The sequence below is a fragment of the Prionailurus viverrinus genome, chromosome A1, assembly GCF_022837055.1.
Source record: "Prionailurus viverrinus isolate Anna chromosome A1, UM_Priviv_1.0, whole genome shotgun sequence".
Lineage (NCBI taxonomy): Eukaryota > Metazoa > Chordata > Mammalia > Carnivora > Felidae > Prionailurus > Prionailurus viverrinus.
In genome coordinates, this window is record NC_062561.1 from 120,022,610 (window position 1) to 120,048,038 (window position 25,429).

The 25,429-nt window shown below is 40.8% G+C and overlaps 1 non-coding gene across 1 annotated transcript; it reads right to left on the bottom strand.

The window, feature by feature from the left end:
* Nucleotides 1–24,752: 24,752 nt before the first annotated feature.
* On the bottom strand, nt 24,753–24,860 carry LOC125147085 (U6 spliceosomal RNA). Its single transcript, XR_007145003.1, has one exon. It is a non-coding gene; the product is annotated as a U6 spliceosomal RNA (small nuclear RNA).
* Between the last annotated feature and the right edge of the window lie 569 nt (nt 24,861–25,429).

Here is a 25,429-nt window from a genome sequence, read left to right on the forward strand (position 1 = left end):
CTGTGCATTTATTATATTGAATATTAAAGTTACTTTGTTTTCTTGGGCAAACACAAATAAGAAATGTCACACTGTCAAGTTAATTCCCAGGAAATGCTTTGGCACTTTCATTGTGAATAAGCTCTTTCAAATGATGAGGGTGGCATTTGGTAATTTCCTGCTGAAGCAGGCACCAAGTGGCATTCTGAGGATGAAAAAAAGGGTTTTCTCTGGGAGAATCTGGCTGATCAACATACCTTGTAAACCACGGGAGGGAGGTGAAAAAAAATGGCTGTCACCTCAGAGTGACTGATCAATGACACCCAACACCAAATGCTTTGATTTTCTACACACCAAATTCAGGCAGAACAGCTAGATCAGAAGTGTGCTAAGTGGAGCCAGAATTTGTCTTTTGTTTTTGCATTGGAATGAAACTCTCATAGCCACATGGTACTGAAATGTCATTGGGCATGTCTCTGGCTGGCTCTAGGGAGAGTTGGTGGTTTTCACCCAGTTCGCAGAGCACAGTGCTTCCCACACCAGAACTGTTCTGTGTTCAACTCAATTTTGCCAAACATAAAATAAGCACTGGTAAGAATACATTAACCTTAAGAGCTGAATAAATCAGTCAATGGCATTTATTTGTTGCCCACTGTCTTTAGTCTTGGGGGTGTGTGTGTATGGAAAGTCACAATTAAAAGAGAACTCATGGGTTCTAGGTATGGAAGATTTCATGAGCAAAAATGCCAACTATAAAATTTTAAAACCTGAAGAGAATTTGGAAAATCATTTTCGAAACTATTTTCTAGGGAACATAAGCTCTGTCTTCTGAGGTCAAATGAGTTTAAAAGTGCTTTGTTGGGGGGGGCACCTGGGTGGCTCAGTTGGTTAAGCATCTAACTTCAGCTCAGGTCATGATCTCATGGTTGGTGAGTTTGAGTCCTGCTTCGGGCTCTGTGCTGACAGCTCAGAACCTGGAGCCTGCTTCAGATTCTGTGTCTCCCTCTCTCTCTGACCCTGCCCCATTCACACTCTGTCTGTCTCTGTCTCTCTCTCTCTGTCAAAAATAAATAAACATTAAAAACAATTAAAAAAAGGGCTTTGTTAACAGGTTTATTCCTGCAGGACTTCATAGCACCTTGAACATGTTAATGCACATGACAAATCTCCAAGTGTGGACTGTAACTGGTAGCATTCCCAGACTATTGGGACCAAATTTGGGAAATACTGCCTAGAAATTGTTAGTTGATGTTCATCACTTTATAAATGAAGCTCATGAGGTAAGGTGACTTGTCCAACATCACACGGCTCATTATTGGTCGACAGGAGCAGGACTTAACTCTTTTCAGTTTGTATCTAGTGTTCTCCAGTTGACCCTGCTTTATGACGTGGTTTCATACAGTATGCATTTTTGAACAGCTGCTCCTTCTCTCACTGAATCAACTGGATGTATCAGCAGGTAACACATGAGGGTAGTGAAGGAAGATGAAAGATTTAGACTATAAGAGCTCTGGCCTCGAATCTCCCTCTGCTTCTTGGGAATGGTTTGCCAACTTATTCTCTTTGAGCCCCAGTTTCTACACCTGACTAATGGTTAACAAAGGCAGCTATCTGGCTGAATCTGGCAGGTGGAGGCCAGATTATCTAGATCTTATGAGCTCTGACTATGAGATGAATCTTACTCCAAAGGCAATGAAACCCACCGGAAGAGTTAAGAAGGTCAGGGTTGTGAGTGCATCCAGAATGGAAGCTCTTTGAGGAAGAGGGTTCCTTTTCCTCATAGCACCTGTTCCAATGCATTATACTAAATGAATGTTTCATAGATAACAAATGGCAACACAACACAAAACATGCACAGAAACATTAACAGCTTTCCCATGCTGCACATACAAATCTGCCTTCAATGGTTTCTGTTTGCTGCGAAAAACTATGTATTTTGATTAGGAAGACCTCTCTATTTCATGTTTTACTTTGTATTGGAATTGAAAACATCAGCATGTTGAAAAATAATCTGTCTGCTTAACTGGCTTGGCCCAGGAAGGTAATTTATAGGGTTTAATGATATTGTTAAAGGTGATTCCACTTTCCTAAGATGGATTGCTTTTCCGGGGCTTTGGCAGGTTACCCATTTTATAGACTTTTAGGTCAGAAGCATCAACCTCCCCAGGACTGGATATAGAGTTGCTTGGTTACCTAGTTTGAAGGATGGGAAAAATAAATTTATGTGCCAGGAATTTCATAAGGTCATTAATTTCACTCTGCCCCTCAAAATAAATATGCCAGCTTTAATTTTTCGTGCAACTGGTTTACCTACATCCAAAACTCCATGCAGCCTTTCTTGGGAGACAGATATCTTAAATCAGAACAAGCTTGGTCCCACATAATTCCACAGAGCTGGGTTCCCAGCTCATCATGGCTGGCAACGCAGATAAAGAGCAAAGGTACAGAAGAGGGACTTTTATTTACTTTTGTTTGCCTTCAACACAATTTCCACAGGCAGTCATAACCGTTTACAGCTAGAAACGGTAATGACTCTACAACCATTCTGAAGCTTCCAAAATACTCTTACAAATAAAAATAAATGATGCAATAAGTACAATAAGCCTTTGGGGAAACTAACCATAAAGGACACTGAAGTGCATACAAACATATGCAGCTCGACCCTGCCAAGAGCACATTCCTTTTGAAGACTAACCAAGGATCTTACACTTCAACAATCCAACTGTTACCAACAGACCTCAGTGCCGCGAGAGGCTTTGTTGTTAAACCACAATCTTTCATTGTCCCTTCAAGACATCCTGAAATATTCTCAACATCTGTAAGATGTACCACATTAAGCACAACAAAGGGAAAACAAACATGCTCCTGCAAACAACATTATGAAAAATAAGTACATGACACCGCGACTCTCCTAGTTTTAATTAAAGGGGAAGCCAAGGAAGGAAATTGATATTTTTAATTTGTTTTTTAAGTTTTGATGATGTGACCTAACTGGTATATGTTGTTAATGCTGTAATTAAAGTTATGCCAAATAGCCAAACACTGAAGTGTCAAGGAAAATGCCACGGAACAATTTTCTATAGAAAAAAGAAGCTTAATTAAAAGTAACTTAATTTTCATCCTTTGGGAACCTAAATGTTAGAATTAATGGCTTTTGCAAGGTATGTATCTTTCAGATTAAAAAAAAAGAAAAACTTTTTTAAGGAGTGGATTTGGGATTTTGTAAGTTGAGAGTACATGAGCTTTATAAAAAACTTGACTGTTGGGGTGCTTGGGTGGCTCAGTCGGTTAAGTGTCTGACTTCAGCTCAGGTCATGATCTCCTGGTCTGTGAGTTTGAGCCTTGCATCGGGCTCTGTGCTGATAGCTCGGAGCCTGGAGCCTGCTTCAGATTCTGTGTCTCCCTCTGTCTCTGCCCCTCCCCCACTCAGGCTCTGTCTCTCTCTCTGTCAAAAATAAATAAACATTAAAAAAAAGTTTGACTGTTTTCTTGGAGTTGTAGATGTTTGCATAAAACTGAGTTTATATGCCACACAGGCTAGCCGCGAATACTATTCATAAAGCGACTAAGTTTGTGCTGGCCATGTTCACCTCAAATCTTTGCATCCTGTTAGCCTGGGTGGCAGACAGACTCTAGAAGGTCTCCCCTGGCTCTCATCTCGTACTGTTCACGCCTTGGTGTATTTCCTTCCGAGTGAGCGTGGACAGAACTTGTGACTTACTGCTAAGCAATAAAATATGGCAAAGGTTACAGAAAATAAGTCATTAAAATACCCTTGATTATGTCTGTTTTACAAGGAGCTCTCTCCCTTGCCGGCTTTGAAGAAGCAAGTTACTCTATGGTGTGAGCTGCCTGTGAAGAGGGCCATGAGGCAGTGAACCGAGGGAAAATGTCCCTGGATTCAGCCAGAAATTGAGGCCCTCATTCTGACAGCTGGCAAGGAACTGGATTCTGCCAAGAACCATGTGAGCTTTGGAAGTGGATCCTTCTACAGTTTAACCTCTGAGGAGAACCCAGCCCTGGTCGACACCTAGACTGCAGCCATGCAGATGACCCAGTAAAGCCTTAGGCCTTTTTAACGCTGTGGCATGGGAAGTCAATGGGAGCCCACTTTGCACTGACAGTGTACCCCCCAAAATCGTAGGGTGGTTAATACCAGTAGTGTTATTATTGAACAATGGGCAATGGAGGGTATGGTTGCATGCTTCTCCCCTTTCTCCTTCAGAAAGGCAAGAAAGTAGCAGGGGTAGATAGACTAGCCTGTGCTAGGACCAGTCTAGATGCATGGAGACAGGTGGGACAGGGAAGCTTCCAAGCAGACACAACTTGGAAGCGAAGGCAAAGATGTCTCAGGGAGTGCAATTTGAGAGCAGTTTCTCAAACTTCTCTTGGGTACTTCACAATGCCATCCTTTTGGTGGATGCCTTATTTTACCCCTGACAAGTGACCCTGTGCCCTGTGCCTTGGCACTCTTAAAGAGACCCAGCCTGCCTTGGCATCCTCTGGACCTCTGCTAGCCCATGAAAGCTTATTAGGGGGCATAGAGCATAGTAAGAAGGGTGCTGACTCTGGGGTCCGACAGTCCTGGATTCACATTTCAATTCTACCACTTCAAGTCCAATGACCTTGAGTCAAGTGTCCAGCTCTTGTAAGAGGACCTCAGAGGGTTGTTGAGAAGATTTAATGAGACACTGACCATAGCGTATGGAGCTCCCTGCCTGGAATACAGTCTGTGCCAAATAAATGACAGTTACTATTATTATTTCCTGCTCCCAGGAAACTTTAGCCATTTATCTCCCGATGCTGGTAAATTCATGCACAAGAATGTGTTAAAGGATTATTTTACAAATACTCATGGGAGGAGCATTTTTAAATGAACATTTAAAATCACCCATAGAGGTGATTCTCTAATGCAGGAAATGTCAAATGGGAGGGAAGTCCAGGGGGAGAAATAGGTCCTATCTTTTGTGGTATACTGGAGACCAAGGGACACACTAAGTGCTGTTCATGTCTTCTCTAATTTAATCTCCAGGACCAATCTGTGCAGTAGGGCTCCCACTATTTCTCTGCAGATCCGACAACTGAGGTTTGGTAGATTATATCACTGGCCAAGTCACATGGCTCTCACTGTCCCTAGAGACTTTTCTATCCTCTTCCCAAATGAGGTTTCTAAGGTTAAAGATCCCCCTGAGGGGCACCCGGGTAGCTCAGCCGGTTGAGTGTCCAACTTCAGCTCAGGTCATGATCTCACAGTTGGTGGTTTTGAGTCCTGTGTCAGGCTCTGTGCTGACAGCTCAGAGCCTGGAGCCTGCTTTGGATTCTGTGTCTCCCTCTCTCTCTGCTCTCCCTCGCTCATGTTCTGTCTCTCTCTCTCAAAAATAAAAAAAAAATAAAAGATCCCCTTGAATTATACTCATGGTATCTGCACATGCGTGCACCATGGGGCAATCAGCTAGGCCATGTGAATGCAGATGGAACTTTCCTTTTTATTGCAAGAGACTATGAAGTGCAGACTTAGGCATTCCTTGAAATATTACACAGTGTACAGTGTTTTGTGTGCACCTCACTGCCTGCTCTCCAGTCTCCCAGGCCTCTCCTCTTCTACCACCCTGACCTGTCCCCCAAGTTCCTCCTCTAAAGCTGTTGTGCAGGCCCAAAACTTGTTTGCCTGGTCAGTGCTTGAGAACTAACAAACAGGTTTGAAATTAGCAAACAGAATTTTAAAAATGTTATCCACAACTGCAAGAAAACCCCACAAAACATAACAAAAAAAAAAAAGGAAAGAAAAGGCTGGTTTTCCCCAGGCTCACTCTGCCCAGGAAAGGTTATAGGAAGGTGAACAAAGTAAGTTATTTTGTCTTGACTTCAGGCACACAAGAGTATGAGTAACAGAAAGGAACAAGACTGAGATGTCCTCAGGGATAATGGAATTGGACGTGATGCTGGGACAAAGGAAGGGCGTATTTTAGAACTCAGATGAATTGTTAGGCACAAAATAACCATCCATGTCAACTGACAAATCTGCAAGTAACTGAAGACTTCAGAGACAAACAAAAAGATGATTTCCTTGTGCTCTTCCAAGTCAGCTGCAAATTTGGAGGAAAAGGGAAGACAGACAGCTGAATCTCCTGGAGGAAACAGAGAGCGACAGGGAGAAAGGAAGCAGGAGAGGGAAGAAGGAAATCTGGACTGCAAAGATGTTCTTTCGGTCAATAAGTATCCTACAAAATAGGGATAATAGGGGGGTATTAATAGTATTTACACCTTAGGGAATTGGATAAAGCCCTTGGTGTTTATCTGACACATAGTCAGAGCCCCATAACTACTAATTATTTGTAACATTTACTTATGTACCCTTTGCAAGGACGTCGGGAAGGTGGCAGAGAGGAGAACTCAGTTCTGACCTTACAATCTTATGCAAGAGGGCAGAAGTGTGCAGAAATTCTGCTTTTGACTGCAGTTTTAAAGTATCACAAAATTGTACAGTTGCTCAAATAACAGAGCTCCCAACTGATATTTGCAGGCATTGTTGCTTTAATTTTTTTTATTGTTTATTTATTCTTGAGACAGAGAGAGACAGAGCATGAATGGGGGAGGGTCAGAAAGAGAGGGAGACACAGAATCTGAAGCAGGCTCCAGGCTCTGAGCTGTCAGCACAGAGCCCGACGCAGGGCTCGAACTCACAGACCGTGAGATCATGACCTGAGCCGAAGTCGGAAGCCCAACCGACTGAGCCACCCAGGGACCCCGCATTGTTTCTTTAAAAACAGTGGCCATACAGCAATACCGAACATGGCATCCTTGCTGATGAATTGCCTTCCCGGGCAGGGAGATCACAAGAAGGGCAGAGGTGGCAGGATGGAGATGGGTGCACGTAACATCCTTCCCTTTCTTGAACTCTTCCGACATTACCCCGCTTTGTACACATTCACTTGTTTTTGTTTCAGTAGCTAATTTAGAGTGGAGATGATGAAGCGCATAGATTTAGAATGACAAAGGTTGTCTGTTTCGTGTCTCTAACAGGTTCCTAAGCAACAGCAAGCTGCTCTGGTCAGAAATGTCTTAGCAGTCTAGGGATTCCTCCGCATCAGAGCTCAAACCCAACTTACAAATGCGAGTCAAATTGTCTAAGAGGCTGAAGGAGAGAAAATCCTTTCCGATGCCCCAGTTCTAGGCTTTTTAAGACAGTAGCAGCAACCGGAATCTTTAGGAGGAATCAGAAAGTGGATGTCAAGGCTGCTGAAGCCTGAATTTGCAACTGCAAGTCTTGCTGAAGGCACCTGGTTAGCTCAGCAGTCAACATTTATTATGAGAAGAAAATAAATATCTATATCTATCTATCTATCTATCTATCTATCTATCTATCTATCTATGTATAAATTGTGAGAAGTTTTTGTCCTCACCCCTCCCAGGACACCTGGAGGACAGCCCTAACGGAAGTCCTTTCAGTCTCTTTTTCCAGTGTTCCCAGAGACATGCCCATCTGTTGTTGACACCCAAGAACCTCAGCTCCCTCACCTCTTCTAACCCTTGTGGTGCGATCATGACATTTTCAAACCAAAGCAAGGACAGCCCCTCTGGGCAGAAGGAAGGCATGCCTGATAGAATTGAAACCCAAACTCGTTGGCATTGTTTGCCATTTTAAAATACTCCCGGGTCGTACCAGATATACATGAGGAACTTTGTATGTCTCTGTACAGTGTTAGCTGCCGGGTGTTAGGGAAGGGTTAGGACAGAATTAAATAATTCTATCTGTTTTCTCACTACATCAATGGGCTGCATCACTTGGTTTAAAAGAAAAAAAAATCTCTGAAGGTAAAATTGTATCCCTTCCCTAATTTAACCGGGCTACTTCAAATCTATTTTGAAGAATGCCTTTCCATAGACAAATGGACATCGCCTTTTTGGGGCTTGCAGAGCATGCTGGTTAAGAACCCGAGGCTGGTGCGGGGGGCACCTGGGTGGCTCTGTCAATTAAGCATCCGACTCTTGGTTTTGGCTCAGGTCAACATCTCGAGGTTTGTGAGTCTGAGCCCTGTGTCAGGCTCCACAGTGGCAGTGCAGAGGCCTGCTTGGGATGCTCTATCCCTCTTTCTCTGCCCCTCCCTCACTTGTGCTCTCGCTCTTTTAAAAAAGAAAAGAAAAGAAATCTCCTCCCAAACGTGAGAAAGTTGGGTCAACTTTGATCCCTGACTCGCCCGCTACCTCCTACCTGGGAGACCTCAGACAAATAGTTGTACCTCTGCAAGTCAGATCTGCTTACCCTTCAGGCAGGGAGGAAGAAACCACTGCTGCCTCAGAGCATTCTTTTGAGGATTCTGAGAGACCATGGTATGAAGTCTCCCTCTCAGTGCCTGGCACATAAATACTCAATTAAGTGAGAGCAACTGTTTCATTGTTATGAAAGAGACTCTCAATCAGTCAGAACCCACATGCTGATCTGTAAAATAACTGGAAAACGTGTTTTAGGCAATGAACATTTCTGTAGCTAACCACGTGATAATTATACCAGCAAATATTTCATCCTTGTTGAGCTCACCATAGAGTCTGCAAGGTCTGTGATTTATAAGGGACACAAAAACCCACTTGGGTCAAAATAGCACCTGAATTTGAAGACATTCCTTTCTCACAAACTTGGCAGTTTGTAAAGACAAGTCACTATGAATGTTAGGCTATTCATGGGACAGACAGCTTTAGAAAGTTATGGTTTCTGGCTGTCTGAACCGTTTCAATAATCCATCCAAATCCTCTTGGACCTCTGCTATCCTCTTCCTCTCTGTCCAGAAAAGTGACAAGGATATTGAATGCAAGGCGGTTATGTGACTTGGAGTCAGCTAGAACTATCTTCAAATTCTAGATCCACAGAATACAAGCTGTATGGTCATGAGCACCAGTCTGTGCCTCTGGGGTTGGGGACCCATGGGGGACAATCCTGATAGGGTTGCTGGAAGGAGTTAAACAGAATATGCAAGAAATGGCCTGGCCACGGTAAGAGCTCAGCAAGTGGCAGCTGGTAAGATGATGAAAATCCTTCTCAAACTTTCTGCTCTGAGGATTCTGTCTTAAATTATTGAGGACCCCAAAGAACTTTAGTTTGTATGTGTTTTAATATGTATTTAACCTATCAGAAATTAAATGAGAAACTTTAAGAATGTTTGTATTATTTAAAATTTATAACAAATCCTTTACATGCCCACATAAAAACAACAATAAAAAATAACTATTTTCTGAAAACAAGAAAAATAGAAAAATGTCATTCTTTCACTTTTATTTTTCAAGTCTCTTTTAAATTCTGTCTTAATAGAAGAGACTGGAATTCGTAGTAGAAGAGAGTGGAATTCTTTTATCTGCTTTTGGTACAATCTGTTGCAATATCACACATCATGTAGCTCCTGCAAAATTCCATTTTACACTCAAGAGAGAATGAGAGTGGAAAAAAGCAAATAATATCTTAGTGTCATAAAAACTGTTTTGACTTCATAGACCCCATGATAGGGTCGCAGGGACTCCATCACTTTGAAAACAACTGACTTTAGAGTGACTGCCTTTCAGACTCTCAACTGTCAAAGATGATCCAACTGCTTATATTGGAAAAAATGAGGCCAGTGCATAAGAGAATAAAAGGAATATCAAGACCAAGAATATAATAAATGTGAGGTCCATGGAAGAATTTCCTTTGGGGGATAAGGCTCTATTGAATAGGGGTTGGGAGGAGAGCAGGAGGCCAAACATATTTACAGAATCAGACAAGTATGAGTTATATGATCAAAACAAAATGGACATATTTCTGTGATGCTGGTTATCTAGACATCATCGATCAGGCTTCTCTGTCATCTCCTTCTTCCTTCTGCACCCCATCTCCTCTACTCCACCTCAAAACAGCAAGAAGATGTCTACTTGCTCCCTGGATTACTGGATGATGTAGTTCCACCCTAGTGTGTCATGGTGAGCCAAAGCCATGAACAACTTACGGGTTTTTTGGGCGTATAAACCTGAGTTCAAATCCCAGATTTGCCACTTCATAGCTATGCAGTCTTGGTGAAGTTATGTAAACTTACTGAATCTCAGAATATGCATGGTAGATTTAAAAAGGCTACATTCTCTGAAACTTTTCTCATCAAACGATGAAGTCAGTTTCCCCAAGCCTTGTCTTGGGCTGGCTCTGGCTCTTCATCACTCCATGTGGCAGAAGCAGCAACATGAGACTTCTGAGCATGGCTTCAAGAGGCCTTGCGGCTTCCACTCCTGCCTTCCTGGAATCCTAAGCCCCTACCATATTAACCTATCAGTGTCAGCCTAGCAGCCATACAGAAAATCCCAGTGAGGACCACCCCGTCACAAGAAAGCCCCCAGTCCCTTTGGGTCACGCTATTTGCAGCACAGCCACACACACACCTTAAGCAGGGATAAGACCATGCAAGTCAGTGTTTTAGACAAAGATATGAAATGAGGCTAAAAGTGAAATATAGAGCCTATACAGAGTAGCGTATTTTTTCTTGTTTTCAATTTACAAAATAACTCTGTAAGACTTATTTTATAGTAACTTAGTAAAATAAATATTTCCATAGTTAATAAAAATCTGATCTGTCATCTTTGTCTATATAGCTGAGTTTCTCATTCAGGGCACCTAATTTCTTTAAATCTACCCACTAATGTTCTCTTCTGAAAGAATCCTATGCTTCAAGCTAAGCACAAAGGTAGCAGGCCTCTGGGAAATTACAAACCAAAAAGGGAAAGAAAACACCGGACTTAACAAAACTCAAACCAGCTGTGAATTCTCAAAACAGTATCACTGTTGAACAGGGAAAACACTTAATATTGTATCATTCTGGGTGGGTCTGGAATAGGACTTTTTTTTTTTGGCACTACTTTTTTCCCAAGGGCATGTCTAGTGAAAACACAATCCAAGGAGATGATCTGCAGGTAAGATCAATACAGTGCACCCACGAAAGGGCAGAACCCTGGGGGGAGGCTACAGGGAATAAGACTGGAACTCTTGGGACTCTCTTTTAGAGTCCCAGGAAAAATGGTGGGGGAGGGAGGCCAGAACTCTTGCAAAAAGCTGAAATTTGCTAAATGGTGGTGCAATCCTTCCCTCATGTCATAATTATTTGACCTATAATTTATTTTAAATGACCAAGAGGTAATAGGTCTTTCTTCCTAAAAGAAATTGCCTGCTAGTCACACAATTAAAATAATTTCGTCACCGTGGCCAAAAGAATTTCACACATTCAAGACAATAACTTTCATGTACATTGCTAAAGAATTCTGACTCAGCAAAAAACACACATGAAATCATTCAGCAGGGCAAACAACAAAAAAATTGTCAGCCTTGGAGAATTTAATCAAGAAGGTATTCCCTTCTGCAGACATCTGACAGCCAGCTTGTGGAAAGTGGGTCCAGACACATCTGTGTTGCCTGTGTCTTCCTTGTACACAGGGACATATCAAGACAGTCAAGAAAGGTATTTCTGTTGCTATGCAAATAAGCAAAAGGCTGATTCTTGAACAGGATCAAACTAGGCTTCAATCAGCCAAGCATCAATTTTCCACTGCTTCTTAGAGAGCATAAGCAAATGTACAAAGAATATAGGTCTTAACTTTGTAAAGAATGGAAGGTAGGCAAGGCTCTACATTGTTTGATACACTCTAAAAGCAATAGACCACCCTCCCCATGGCATGGATTTGTATACTTGAGGATATACATGGATAAGATGGATAGATAGATGGCTGTTTGCATCTATATCCCCATTTTCTGCAGCGATATCCCTATCTATATCCATCATCTGGCGTGATTATATTTCCCTTCATAGTGACTGAAGAGTACAATTTCTCCACTTTAAAGCACTAGATTATTCACACCTAAAGCTTAACAATTTTTTTTATTCTGTTGGCAACTAGAAAGCCACTACAATAATTTGGGACAGAGGTCAATATTAGAGAGCAGGGGGGTTAAAAACTAATGGTTTTCCAAATTAAAGTCAGTGTCAGGAGCTGAGTTTTAGACTCATAGGGATAGATTTTCTGGCCATTTTCTAGACATTTCTAGGCATTTATGGAGATTGTAATATTTATTCTCTAAAATTAAATACCTCCTAGTTTGATAGTATAAAAATGTACACAAAGCTCCATGAACAAAAAATGCAAATCAAAGATCTGTTTTTCAAAGGATAAAGCTTTAACAATCACTAAATGAAACAAATTATGCAATAATTATGCAACCAAGAGAATAATAAAAGGAGAATGGGAGGTATCTGAAAGATTTATGTTTAATTGTAACAGTTTATTTTATTTAAGTGGCCATAAATGCCACCAGTAGGATAACATATCAAAAGGCTTCACTCCTTTCCCATGAGCCTCCAGTCTTCCACCAGAATAAGGACTCTAGGCTTTTAACTGGTACCTCTTTTCCTCACAATCTGTTCTTCATATAGAAACAAGGGTCAAGGGATGCCTGAATGGCTCTGTCAGTTGAGCATCCGACTCTTGATTTTAGCTCAGGTCATGATCTCAGAGTCATGAGATGGAACCACACGCTGGGCTCTGCTGAGCATGAAGCCTGCTTAAGATTACCTCTGTCTCTCTCACTCTTTCTGTCTCTCTCCCTCTCCCCTGTGTTCTCTCTCTCTCAAAAAAAAAAAAAAAAAAAAAAAGGAAAGAAAAGTCAAGGTGAATAAAAAGATAACTGGATCTATCAGTTCCTCTGCTATACACTTCTAAATGACTTTGAATGTTTAGTCTAAGGGAAATAAAAACCCCTTACCTTGGGCAGCAAAGCATTAAGTTCACTGGCCATCTCTGCAACTTGACTGCAAACCACTCTGTCCCTTGATTGCTGTGCCAGTCACAGAGGCCTCCTGTTTTGCTTCTTGAGAACAGTAGAATGTCTCTTGCTTTTAGGTGCTTAGTGTTCCTCTTCCCATTGCCTTGGGATGTCCTATCTCTGGCTCTCATCCTTCAAATCTAAGCCAACATTACCTTCCCAGAGAGGCTTCCCTGGTTACTTTAAGTAGCCTTCTCTCTGCTACCTTTACTCCTATTACCTCACTCTGTCACTCACCTTCATGGCTCTTATCAAAGTCTGAAGTTATTGTTTATTAGTTTGTTTGTCATCTGTCTAGGCTGCTGTAAGTACCTTGGAAGAATGACCTTGATTTGCTCAATTTTGGATCCCAAGTGCCGAAAATAGCACCTGGTTTTGGTTGAAGGACAATTGCTCTGACATCTAAATAACTGATTGGAGGAGAGCAAGACTGGAGTGGGGAGAACACTAGAAGGCTAGTGCACTAGTCTAGGGGAAGGATGATGGTGGCTGTGACCAAGGTGAGGGTAATAGTGATAGGGAGATACAGGTGTGTAAGAAAGATCTTCAGAGATAGAATCAGGAGGGTTGGGTACTTGGTTGGATACAGGCGATCTTAGATTGGTATCAAGCCTTCCTTCTTCATAATGAATTTCCAAAATAGGATCCTTCCTATGTAAGTTTTTGTGACTAATAAATTGTCAGTGAAACTAGCCTGCTACTGAGCACAGGTGATTGGTAGAGGATGTATGACACCTGGTACCCATATGTAGGTCATAAGTAGGAGATAAGATATTTCAATTTTCCAAGGGCAGTCCTGGTCCTAATTATAAATAATAACCTCATTCCCTCTCAAAAGTGTCCTGATTTAAATAGTAAATTATATGGTCACACAGGACACTTAAAAGAAGTTATTTACCCCTAAAATCATCTAGGGGTATGAAGTCTGCCCAACAAGAGTATCCAGTGTTGAGTGGTGGGAAAGCCAATCAAATCTAATTTCTAGGAACACATAAATAGTAGGTGAACAAACAGAATGGGCAACTCTGTACATGAGGTGCAGCCTCTGTCTGGGAGGCCAGGTGCATATCCTAAAGCTATACTTCTCTGTGAGTAATAGTAAGGCTTACAGACTCCCTCCCTCCTTGATCCCAGATAATCCTTCTGGCTACTTATATTACTGAGAGTCCTTTGAACTAACCCCTTCCTCACCACTAATGAGCTTAAATTACAAAGCTACCACTCTAAGGCAGCAATGTCCAATGGGAAGTATGTATGTCTTGCAAGGATTTGCCTGTCATCTATAGGAAGATGCACTAGAAATTTGTGATGCAACATGCCAGTCTCTCAACCTGTGATGGCCAAAGAAGCCAACAGGACCCAGGACTTGATCTCATGGTATATGTAAGAGCTCACACCTGGAGAGCAACCATGAAATGTTGAAGGAGGGCTGAAAATAAGCTTTCCTGATGACTGCGAGCAGCAAAGTCATAGACATAAATCTCTTAAATGCATCCACAAATCCTAGGCTTTGAAGATATTTCAAACTTAGAAGCAAAGAGTGATTTTATAAGTGGTAACTTTAAGGCCACGTGGTTCAGTGTCTTCAAAATCAATATCAATGTCTATGTTTCTTAATTGTTGGTCTCAACTTTAAATGGTCCATTAGTGTATAAATTATAGGAGTTCCTGTACCTTCCCTCCACTGATAGTTTTTTTTGTTGTTGAAAAAAAATGATACTAGTTATGACTCCACCAGGCATCTCCTTAATACAAAAACTGGGTGATAATGTGATATGATGTTTAAGAATGCAGGTTTAAGTTTCTTATCAGTGACCCACTGTTCTAATTGAGAAAGTACTTTCTATGACCCCAAACTGGAGTTTACGCAGCTTCTTTTGCTAATATCCCATAAAATGTTACAGGGGCCCTCTTTGCTCTTTCTGTTTGCCAATGGCCACTACCCAGAAAGCCATAGTTGGGATGGAAGATAGGTCTTTGTCCGAGTGACAGAAAGTGTAGAAGTTTTCTCAAAGTATTCCCTACACGAGGAGATGCCTTAACCATAACTTGATTCACTGAGAGCCATAAAATTTGATTGACAACCAGCAACTTAAAATAATTTGAGGTCTACAATGCAATGATATAGCTTCAGAAATTGAGAAAAATACTAACACAAGTCTGTCCTAAGCCCTGGAGATTCCGATGACTTTCTACTAAAAACAATGTACGGTAATATAGTATGTAGTAATGCAAAGGAAAACAAAAGCAATATGGGGCTACGAGATTTAAATCCAATAAAATATCCAGATATTTGTATCCAATGAAACTATCTAATTATTGTCTAGGTTTACCAAAGTGTCATTGGAAAAAGCAGTACTGAAATTTTCTTTTATTCTTTCCTCATTTTTTTTTCCCTTAAATTAAAACTCACTGCAAAAAAAGCCTCTGGCTGGGCTCTGAAAAACACTATTCATTTTTCCCCCTGACCTGATTAGTCCGAATGTCTTTCGAACTATTCGTTTTCAATTTGCACCACTGCCAGAGAGAAAGGCCCTCAAATTAATGGTTGCATTGATTGTTTATGCCTCCAGAGGAACATTAAAAATTTTCAGCAATGCTCAAAGAAATGCTGATCTTCTGAAAGGATTTTATTTAATGGATTTTTTAAAAATTAAGAGTTTTGGGAACTTGCCAAAAGTGTGTTTAAAATTCCACTTACAAGGTTGGCTGCTTAGTGAGTTGGAATGGTGAAGGCTTTGTCATTTCTTATAATAAAAAGCTTCAACCTTGGATTCTGGGATCCTTGGACCCACCAGTAGAGGGGTCTTGATAGAACTGCAATTCTGGCTCAAATGTAGGGCCCATTTACCACCCTGGCTTCCCCTTAATAACAAATGCTACCCCACATAACTTCCCTAAGTGCCCTTCCTGGGTGGTTTCTCCTCTTTGCCTTGGCTTCTGGAAGTTACACTTAAGAAAAACTCAAAAGGTTTGGACAAACATTGGCCTGTTCATTTGGCAAAGCAGGGATGGGAATTTGTGCAGAGTTTTTCTTAGGCAAGTTTCTCTTCACTTCCTGCCAAAGAAGTTCTCATGCTGTGTCTCAAATGGAGGAAGGTGACAGGTGACCACTCATTCCTTCCTACATGTACTCTAAAGAACTGCAACAGGTATTTGTAGCAGGGTAAGGACCACGTTACGAGTAAGCTCGCTTTCATTATTGGTCTCCCATTTTTATATTGGCCAATACAATGATAGCCTATTCATGATAGCAGCACACACAAAATCAAAGCTCACTAAGGACTAACGAACAAAGTTCAGGGATAAGAAGTAGAAATACTTTCTTCTTTTTATTGGGGTTTGAGGGCTATGGTTTATGCCATGGTAAATGAGATATCACTAGATACTGAAGTAGTTCCCATTATTTTAAGTGATACTAAATGCTCATCTTTCTCAATCCCATCTCATGTCCAAAACTTTCTTATGGGTGTCTGAACCAAGCAGTCATACTCTCAAATGCCCACATGCCTCTTTGGAAATGCTTTGACCTGGCTTGGCACACAAGAGAGGGGTCTGTCCTAAATGACAGCTTATTTGAGCGAGTTATAGCGATATAAACAGGCCTGGTTAAAACCAAGAGCTTGTGGAATACTAAACTAGAAAAGGAAAGGTCAAACTGTTTGAGACTTGTTATCAGACCTGCTGGTGGCTGGTCAACACAGTCAGAATTGTCTCACAAAACTGCCAGCTGGAAAACCAAACACTGTGCAGAGTCCTGGGGCCCTGCACTCATCATCTGAAAAACCTACAACTGTAACTATAACCCACAACTATATGCACCATGTGCTCCATATGAATTATGATGGGATTCTGCCAATTTCTTCCCTACCCCAAACCACTACTCATAAATGATTGGTGTTGTTTCTTCAACCGTTGTTCTGACCATGTGGTATTAATATTCATAGGGACCTGGTAACTTCCAACACAACCAAACATTCTGAGATTCGTTGTCTAAGTCTTTTGCCAGCTGCACCAATATGATGGACCTTTGTTTACTAGACTCTACCTGAAGTCATCTCCCACTCTTGGTTCACCTCTCCAGCTTTGGAGTTTGTTGTCCTATTTATGCAATGCATGGAATGTTTTCCTGTGTCTTGATTACATCACATTGTTCAGGTCCTTTTAAAATCTTAACAAGCTACTGCATGAAGCTTTCCTGGAATCACTGATTGCATTTTTCAGGCCACAGATAATATCCTCTGGTTCATTTTCCTGGGCAATGCACTCTTAAAGACTGATTTTATTACCTGGTACGGCACATCTCCTGTTACCCTGAAAGCCCTTGAAAACAACTCTTAATAAATACTTAAGATGCCTGCTAGGTCATCAAACTGGGTTGGGGTAGACTATGTAAAAAGTAGTAGATTGTGTGAGCAGTTTCCTCTGGTAAGAAGGTTATTTTATTACTGGCATGGTTTACAATTACAGGTACATGATAAAAATAAAAAGCAGACCAATTTTCAGTTGGTTTTACTATTGTTTAAATTCTCTACTGACGTTGACATAGGAAGACTGTTCCCACTCCATCTTTGTACACCATCGTCCAAAGCGACTCCAAAATCACCAACTTCTATTTGAAACCAAAGCAATTCTGCAAGACCCTCCTTAATGCAGCACTTACTTTACCCGGTAACAGAGATTTCAAACACCATGTACATAGCCAATTACCAAGTCATTCTCACATGGATTTAAGATTGCAAGAGACACTTGCATTGACTTTCATGCTCTAGCTTTTTCTTCCTGTGTTAATACAAATGAAATAAAGAAACTAACTACATTTCTTAGTCTATAAAATCTCAAACTTACCCTTATATGGTAGTTTTATCTCCACTGTACCCAGCTGAATCTCTTTTAGAGTCTCCCTTCATTTAAGTCAAATAATTCTTAACAAATGACCAAATTGACTGAAAAGATTATTTTGTCTCTGGGGACTTTCATGAGATCCAGAGCTCCCATATACAAAATCATGTCCAGTAGTTTACCTTCTCATCACTTGCAATAACTCTTTCAGGGTTGTTCTTCCCTGGTGTACTAGTTACAGACATGTAAAGAGCATAAAAGTGTGTCCAGAGATGGAACATGTCAGGACTTTAGGGCCAGACCTGGATGATACACACCATTTGTGGTCACCCTCTATAGCACTCATGGGTGAAAATCAGGAACACTCCACACCCAGTAGCAAAGGAGACTGAGGAAGGTTTGGCCAGGAAGAATATGAAAGGGATGTTGGGGCCAATTATGATCCCTACCTTATGACCAGATGGTAAGAGCCATGAACTCAAGGTATGCTCAGTCCTGTCACTACCAAACCTCTTGTGCTTGATACAATGACTCATACATCATAGAATCTTAGTAAATATTTGTCGACTGGATGTATGATAAGTATTGTGTGAATAACAAGGAAAGGACTGAACCTAGAATAAAATTCAAAGACTTTAAGTCTTACCTCTAATAGATGGGTTCATCCACTAAAAATCTAAGAAGCAGCTCAGCTGATCCCATGAATGCTGATGAAACTTTATCATTTGGTTGAGATGTTTAAAAACCAAGGACCACTTATACCAATTCACTTAAAAATTGTTCAGTTTTAAGCTTCTAAATAATTTACATGGGCATACATATTTGATTACATAAGCTGTTTGCTGAATAATCGTCAAGAAAAAACATTGGTTTCACGTGGTTTTCAGAGACCAAAGGGAGGGCATGTAAACATTTACAATGAACAAACACAGCCTCAATTCAGTGTCTTGGTACAAGGGGCTTTGGAATAAATGGGAAAAACAATTCTCTGTGTTTTAAGTTTCCCTTGAAGGACCTTACTATTGCATGCCATCCAGAAAGCCTAGCAACCAATTTATAAGCTCTCATAAATCAATCTTTGCTGGGTAGTAGCCCACTTTGTGTTCTAATTGTAAGCATTTCTACTTCTGCCAGAAAGGAATACCAATGTAGAAGCTCTGGAGATGTGGCTAATTCTTGCAGGTACAATAGGAGAACAATGATGACTAATGGGCTACATTCTCAAGATCACAAGAGAACTGTAGATTAACAAGTAAAAAGAATAATTATCCCCCAATCATAGACATTAGAAAACCAGGATACTGCAGAGATGAATTGCTCCAGCATGCCAAAGAAACTAATGAAGTCATTCCCCCATCTATGCTTCAAGATAAAGATACAACGCGCGCGTGCACACACACACACACACACACGCGCAAACACGCACACATGCACACACGCACACACATTTTAAGAAAAATGAAGCCGCAGGTCGCTTTTACTTAAGATTGTGTTCTTTTTTCTCTAATGGACTGATGATATGTTATAAAGGATTATATAGATAAGTCATCCCATGTCAAATCACTGCTTGAATAAAATATTTCTATCCCATTTAACCAGATACTACAGAATAAAACATAAAATCAACAGGCACTAAAAATGAAGACGAAATAAAAAAAGAAAGAAACCACAATGGTCCTCCACTTAACCTGCAGAACGTGCCTGATTCTCTTCCATGACCAGTTTCAAACAATTTCATCTCCACTTTGATGTTGGACATCTAGATGACCAAATTTCTAGTTTTAGGTCATGGGACTGCTTATCTTGGAGTTTATAGTTTAAGATCTATAAAAATGAGGAATATAACATAACAACATCAGGACTGAAACACTGCTTAGTGATTATCTGGCTTTAGGGTACATCAGAGTCACCAGCACAGTTCATTAAAATGTAGGTTGGAGGTTTTGATTTAGTGGATCTGGAGTGGAGTCTGGAAATTTGTATTTTTTTTTACAAGTTGCCAGGTGATGCTGATGTGGCTGTCCCAGGGGCCACACTTTGAGAACCAATATATTAAGTTAATCAAATACCTGATTGGAGATCCTTCATATGTCTGGAATACAGAATAGATTTCTGCCCTTAAAAGGACAGAGTTTTGCCCAAACCATAGATACTTTCATACCAGCACTCATTGTATCTACCTTTATTTAAAATTCCTTTTTGGGGTATATTTAAGGATTTTCTTTTAATGTAATGAAATGCTAGTATAAATAACAGTAATTTGTAAGAGTGTTCACAACATACAATTGAAAAACAAGTGAAACTGAATATTTAATAGCTTTCAAATACAAATATTTATAAGAATAGTAAAAACCAAGTAAAATAAAGGTCAGGCAGGCACAGTGACTCTGAAGTTCTTAACAGGTATGATGGCTATTCTGTCAGTAGAGTTGACAAGCTCAGAGTCAAAAGTCTCCAATGACTTTGTTGTGCTTGTGTGTGTTTTAGGGATCTCTATGTCCAACAATAGAGTCACATCTCTTGAGGCCTGTTTTTTCGCAGGATTCAAACTGCAATTTGATTTGATGGATCTCATGACAATGTATCAACTGGCCTTCTGGATGACTGTTCTCCACCTCAAGAGTCCACCAGCATGGCCTCTTGGAAAGTCTTCCACTGCTCCTTTGGAACTGATAATAGGTTGGTGGAGTAGAAGACCAGGGTGCAAACTCACTTCCAGTTACCAAAAGCAGTGTGACTTGATCACTCTGAAGTCAGTGTTTCTGACTGTCAAATGGAGCTTTTTCTACCCCTTGCAATGATGGAATGGAGTATGATACACGGAGGTGCCTGGAATGTTTAGGCCCCTGGAAAACAAGACCTGAGACCCAGTAGGCCCATCAGTCAATTTTTCTAATCCTTTTTTTTTCTGTATAGGAAAACTTTTGAAATGGTAACAAAATCGACTCTAGATTAAGCAAACTTCAGAGGGCACATTACTGGGACCCAGGTGAGCCTGCAGGCTAATAATTTTGACACAAGTTCACAACCTTGCTCTGCTTCTCACTGGCAGTGTGACCTTCATAAGGTTAGCTCAAAGTCCCTGATTTTCAGGCTTGTTTCTTTCTTACAGAGTTGTTGTGAGCATGAAATAATTATGTATTAAGCACTAAACGCAATAACACATGGTGAATATTCCATAAATGCTAGCTACTTCCACCGATAACATTCTGCACATAATTTCAGGGTATTCATGGAATTCTTTGAAGTCTATCTACATATATGTTCACACTTGGGTCCCCTGGATACTGATGACTTATGATATGAGGTATTTTCCATGTATAATGCTGTTAATCCATCACTTGGTGGTTTGCTTTACAATGTATCTTTTTCTTCTGTCCTCAGATGATGGGTTCATGGACTTTGCAATGTTTTTCTATGACCTACTGAATGGAAAGCTCCAATGCAGCCTAGAAGCCTCTGAGTCTTGCAGATATGTTCAAACTCAGCCTGGACTCTGGTGACATGGCCTGCAGTGGTGCCTGTCTTTTCCTAGGAGTCCCTAAGGCATCCTCATTTTTCCTTCTTACTCCTCTCTGGCCTCTGATGGCCCTTGCACACTGTTGCATTTGTGCTCTGTGACAGCCATGCATAGAACTCAGCCTGTTGACTGGTTTTCACAAGAAATCTGCACTGGGACTCTGGTGAAGAGTCCCATTGTCGAAGGCAAAATTTCACCTTCTTGATTGCTCCATTCTCCCTCCCCTCTTGCTCTCCAGCATACCAAAGAATCTCCTGCCTGGCTTCATCCATACGCAGTCCTCAGCCATATCTACACCTGCCTTCTTTTACACCACTCTGGATTGAAAACATGCTTCAACTGGAAAAATCTGTGACAAAGTACGGTAAAGAAAGTTCATCTTTCTTTCATTTTCTTGAGCTTTGTTTTGTAAGGAGGTAGTTCTCTCTAACTTGCATACGGCTAGAATTAGAAATAGACATAGTTTTTCCCCTTGACTGGTTTTGAGATCAAAGACAAATGGGCAATCTCCCAAGATCTGGATGAAGTTTTCACACATCTTAAACCACACTCTGTATTATGCAAGCCTTTTGCACAGACAGGTGTGAATGTGGTGAAGGGGAACCGTACCACAAACTGTAAAGGAGAGCAGTAAGATGAACACTGATTGAGATGACAAAACACAGACATTACATTACAGATTCCACACCAGCTCTCCAGACCCTGTGTTTGCTGTAATGTGAATACATCACCAAGAAAAGCCCTTCCCTTGCCTCTCATGATGACTTGAGCCACCCAAACCATGCCGTTTGGGCAGGATTGACACTTTACACAACACTCAGCTGAGCTTCTTAAAGGAACATGGGAAAAACCATAATGCACCTGTCATTTTAACATTGGGATTTCAGTCAAACCGCAATGCCCAGTGATAAATCTAGAATGTGAATCAAGGATGCTGATGTGCTCATCCTTCTGTCCCTAGCACCAAGCATCTTTCTATCCAATCTGAAAGAGATTAATCAACTTCACAATTCCCTTTTCAGAAATAATTTACAAGGGTTTGGGAAAGAGCCTGTTTGATTCAGAATAGAAACGTTCATGTGGGTTTCTCTATTTCTTCAGAAGCTCTCTTCATGGAATTCTAGGAGAGATTAGGATTGATCCTTAGGGATGGCAGTAAGGTGCCAACTGAAAGGGTCACCCAAATGGCACTGCAATATGAAGACAATTCTGCTTTCCTGGGTTCCTCTCCAGGAGTCAGGAATCTACTGCATAAATTTGGAATTTTATTCTAAGGGCTGCTTGGGGATGAGGCGTAGGATTTCCAAGGGACATGTATAGTCACATTAGGTGATTGACGAATGGCCTTCTAAAAGACTTGGTCCCATTTCTCTGTGGGGTCTCACTTTTGCAATAGAGAGAGGGCAAGTATGGGGATCATTTGGAATACTAGTGGTGAGACTGAGTGCAGCCACCAAGGTCTTTTTTCCCTGCCCAGCCTCCATGCAGTTTTCTGCCTCTCTGATGAATGAATGCTGAACAGATACTTAGAGAATCTTTATTTAAATTCATGCTATGGGGCGCCTGGGTGGCACAGTCAGTTAAGCGTCCAACTTCAGCCAGGTCACAATCTCGTGGTCTGGGAGTTCGAGCCCCGCGTCGGGCTCTGGGCTGATGGCTCAGAGCCTGGAGCCTGTTTCCGATTCTGTGTCTCCCTCTCTCTCTGCCCCTCCCCCGTTCATGCTCTGTCTCTCTCTGTCCCAAAAATAAATAAACGTTGAAAAAATAAAAAAATAAATAAATAAATAAATAAATAAATAAATAAATAAATACATTCATGCTAATCATCAGTCCTTCAGTGGAGACTGTTATGAATCTGGGCTGTGCTCGGGAGCCCTCTGTGTATGCCAGCCAGCTACCAGCAGAGGTTCCGCGTTGCACTGAAGGAATTACTCCCATGAATTCATTCCTTTGGAGGGAGGCTGATCGATGAAAAGTTCAAGAGTTACAACAGCCTCAATGATTTAGGTTTATCATTTTCAAGTTCCCACTGACAGGAACTGGTCGGGGGGGTTACAGGAAGGAGGGGAAAGGGTGGAGAAGCCACATGCCTTAGACAACCCAGCAAATGTCTTAATAAATAGATAAGAATCTGGTTCACTTAGCATTTTCAATATTAGAAAGCAAGTAGGACCAAAGCGGGGCCTAAGAACTGCATGTTCTTCCCTACTAAGAGAAAAGAGATGCCACAAACTGATGTGTGCTCAACCTTCATGACTGGTGCAGGAGATCATTAACATTAGGTTGGGCATCGGCTCAGAGAAGGCTATAAATGATTCAGCTGGTAAACATCAAAGGAAAATTGATTTCTCCTCAAGTGCCCTCTACAATATTATTTCATTTGTCTCTAAAAGGTTAGATCGATTTTAATAACATCCCACTGTCTTGTGAATTCCTATTCATCCTTCAAAACCCACTCAGACACCAGTATCACAGACCAAAAAAGGTGTACCCCAATCTCCTCCTGTTTAGAGCATCAATATGCATTTTCCATATGTATGTACTGTTACTCTCACTATACTGAATTTTCAGGTATTCATTTGCAGGACTGTCTCTCCTACTGGGTAGGAGTTCCTTGAGTCCAGACATTGGTGTCATTTATCTCTAGGTACTTATTTTAACCTATAGTTTGGCACTGTATATGGTATATACCTACTTAAGGGACACATTTATCATAAGTACACTATTTATTCTGTAACTTCTGGTGGCCATGCAGAAACATCCTTGTTTCCTTTCTGGCTGCAGGTCATGGGCTAGTTACTCTAATCTAATTAAATTATTTCATGGATTAGATCATTGAATTTAAAAAATTCTCTTCAGGCTGGAGAACTTGCTAAATGATCCAGCCATCTTTTATAAGTTTGTGATACACTTATTAGGTATGAAACCTGACCCACACAAGGCTGTTTATAGTTTTAATTATCCCATTTACTATGAATAGTCACATAGCACGTTACAAAGTATTAGTGCATTTATTGTATATGCCCCTTTCTAAAATAAGAAAAACTCAAAATTCCCTATTACATCTTGCCTCAAGGATTTCAGAAAAGGTACTAGGGACTTGTACAGTATGATCTCATCACGAGAACCCATATCATAGAGTAAGTGTCCTGGTTGATGCTTACTTCAGCAAAGCAACATCAACTACCATGTTAAATGGGTGTTAGTCACTTGGTTTTTATTGTTTGTGTTACTTTGTTTGTATTTAATTGTCAAGGTATTTGGGATATAAATGTGGCAGAAGCTCTATACATTTTGCTGTTAATTTATAATTTTATGTTGATAATAGTTCAATGGTAATAAAAGCAACCTAAGTAAATAAAAAAAAATTAGATAAATGAATAAAAGAATTGCAGAGCCAAAATTAACTTAAAAAAAACAAACCTTACTTGGTCCTGGGGAACAGCATAAGTGATTTTGTGTCTGATTATACACAGAGATGTATATATAGCACTAGTTGTATATGTAAATATACAACATGTGCTGTTATATTGATGGACACTGCACACATTTGGATTAGTCTTCCTCCTACTTATACAGAGTCACAGAAATAAGTGATTCTTTCCCTCAACTTGTCCTTTCTCTCCTTGTGCAGGGGTGATGCTAATCTTCTCTGTATCGTTCCAATGTTAGCATATGTGCTGCTGAAGTAGGCACACAACTTGTCCTTTTTCTGATTCCACCCTCCCTCCCCCCCCCCCCAGTGACCACATGCAAACAGAAGTTCCAGCGGAACTAACGTGATCAGCCCCCGATGTGGAATAAAGGTAGAACCACAATGGAAACACTTGCATGTTTACTCTCAGCCACAAGGATGGAAATTTAACAACAATACCTGTGATGTTTGTTTCAGACAGTTGTTACACACAGGGCCCAGAGAGATTGAATAAATAGATGAGGTGGGCAGGCTGTAAAAAAGAAAATCATGCAGGATGATGAGGAAAAGCTAACTCTTCAGTATCAGAGTGAAAACAGGCAGGGGTGGGAGACTCTGATGTGAAAGTAGGCAATCAGGGACTTTGAACTTCAACACCAGCTAGTTGTCACTATAATTTGGGATTATAAGTCCAATTTGCTAGATCTTTTTTTTTTTTTAAGGTGGGTGGTGGGGAGAAAACCAGGGTTCTGTGTGCATTCTCCTGAGTTTTTATATTGGCAACTAATTCCATGAAAAACATACAGTGGATCAAATAAAATACATCTGTGGGCCAGATTTGGTCTTTAGC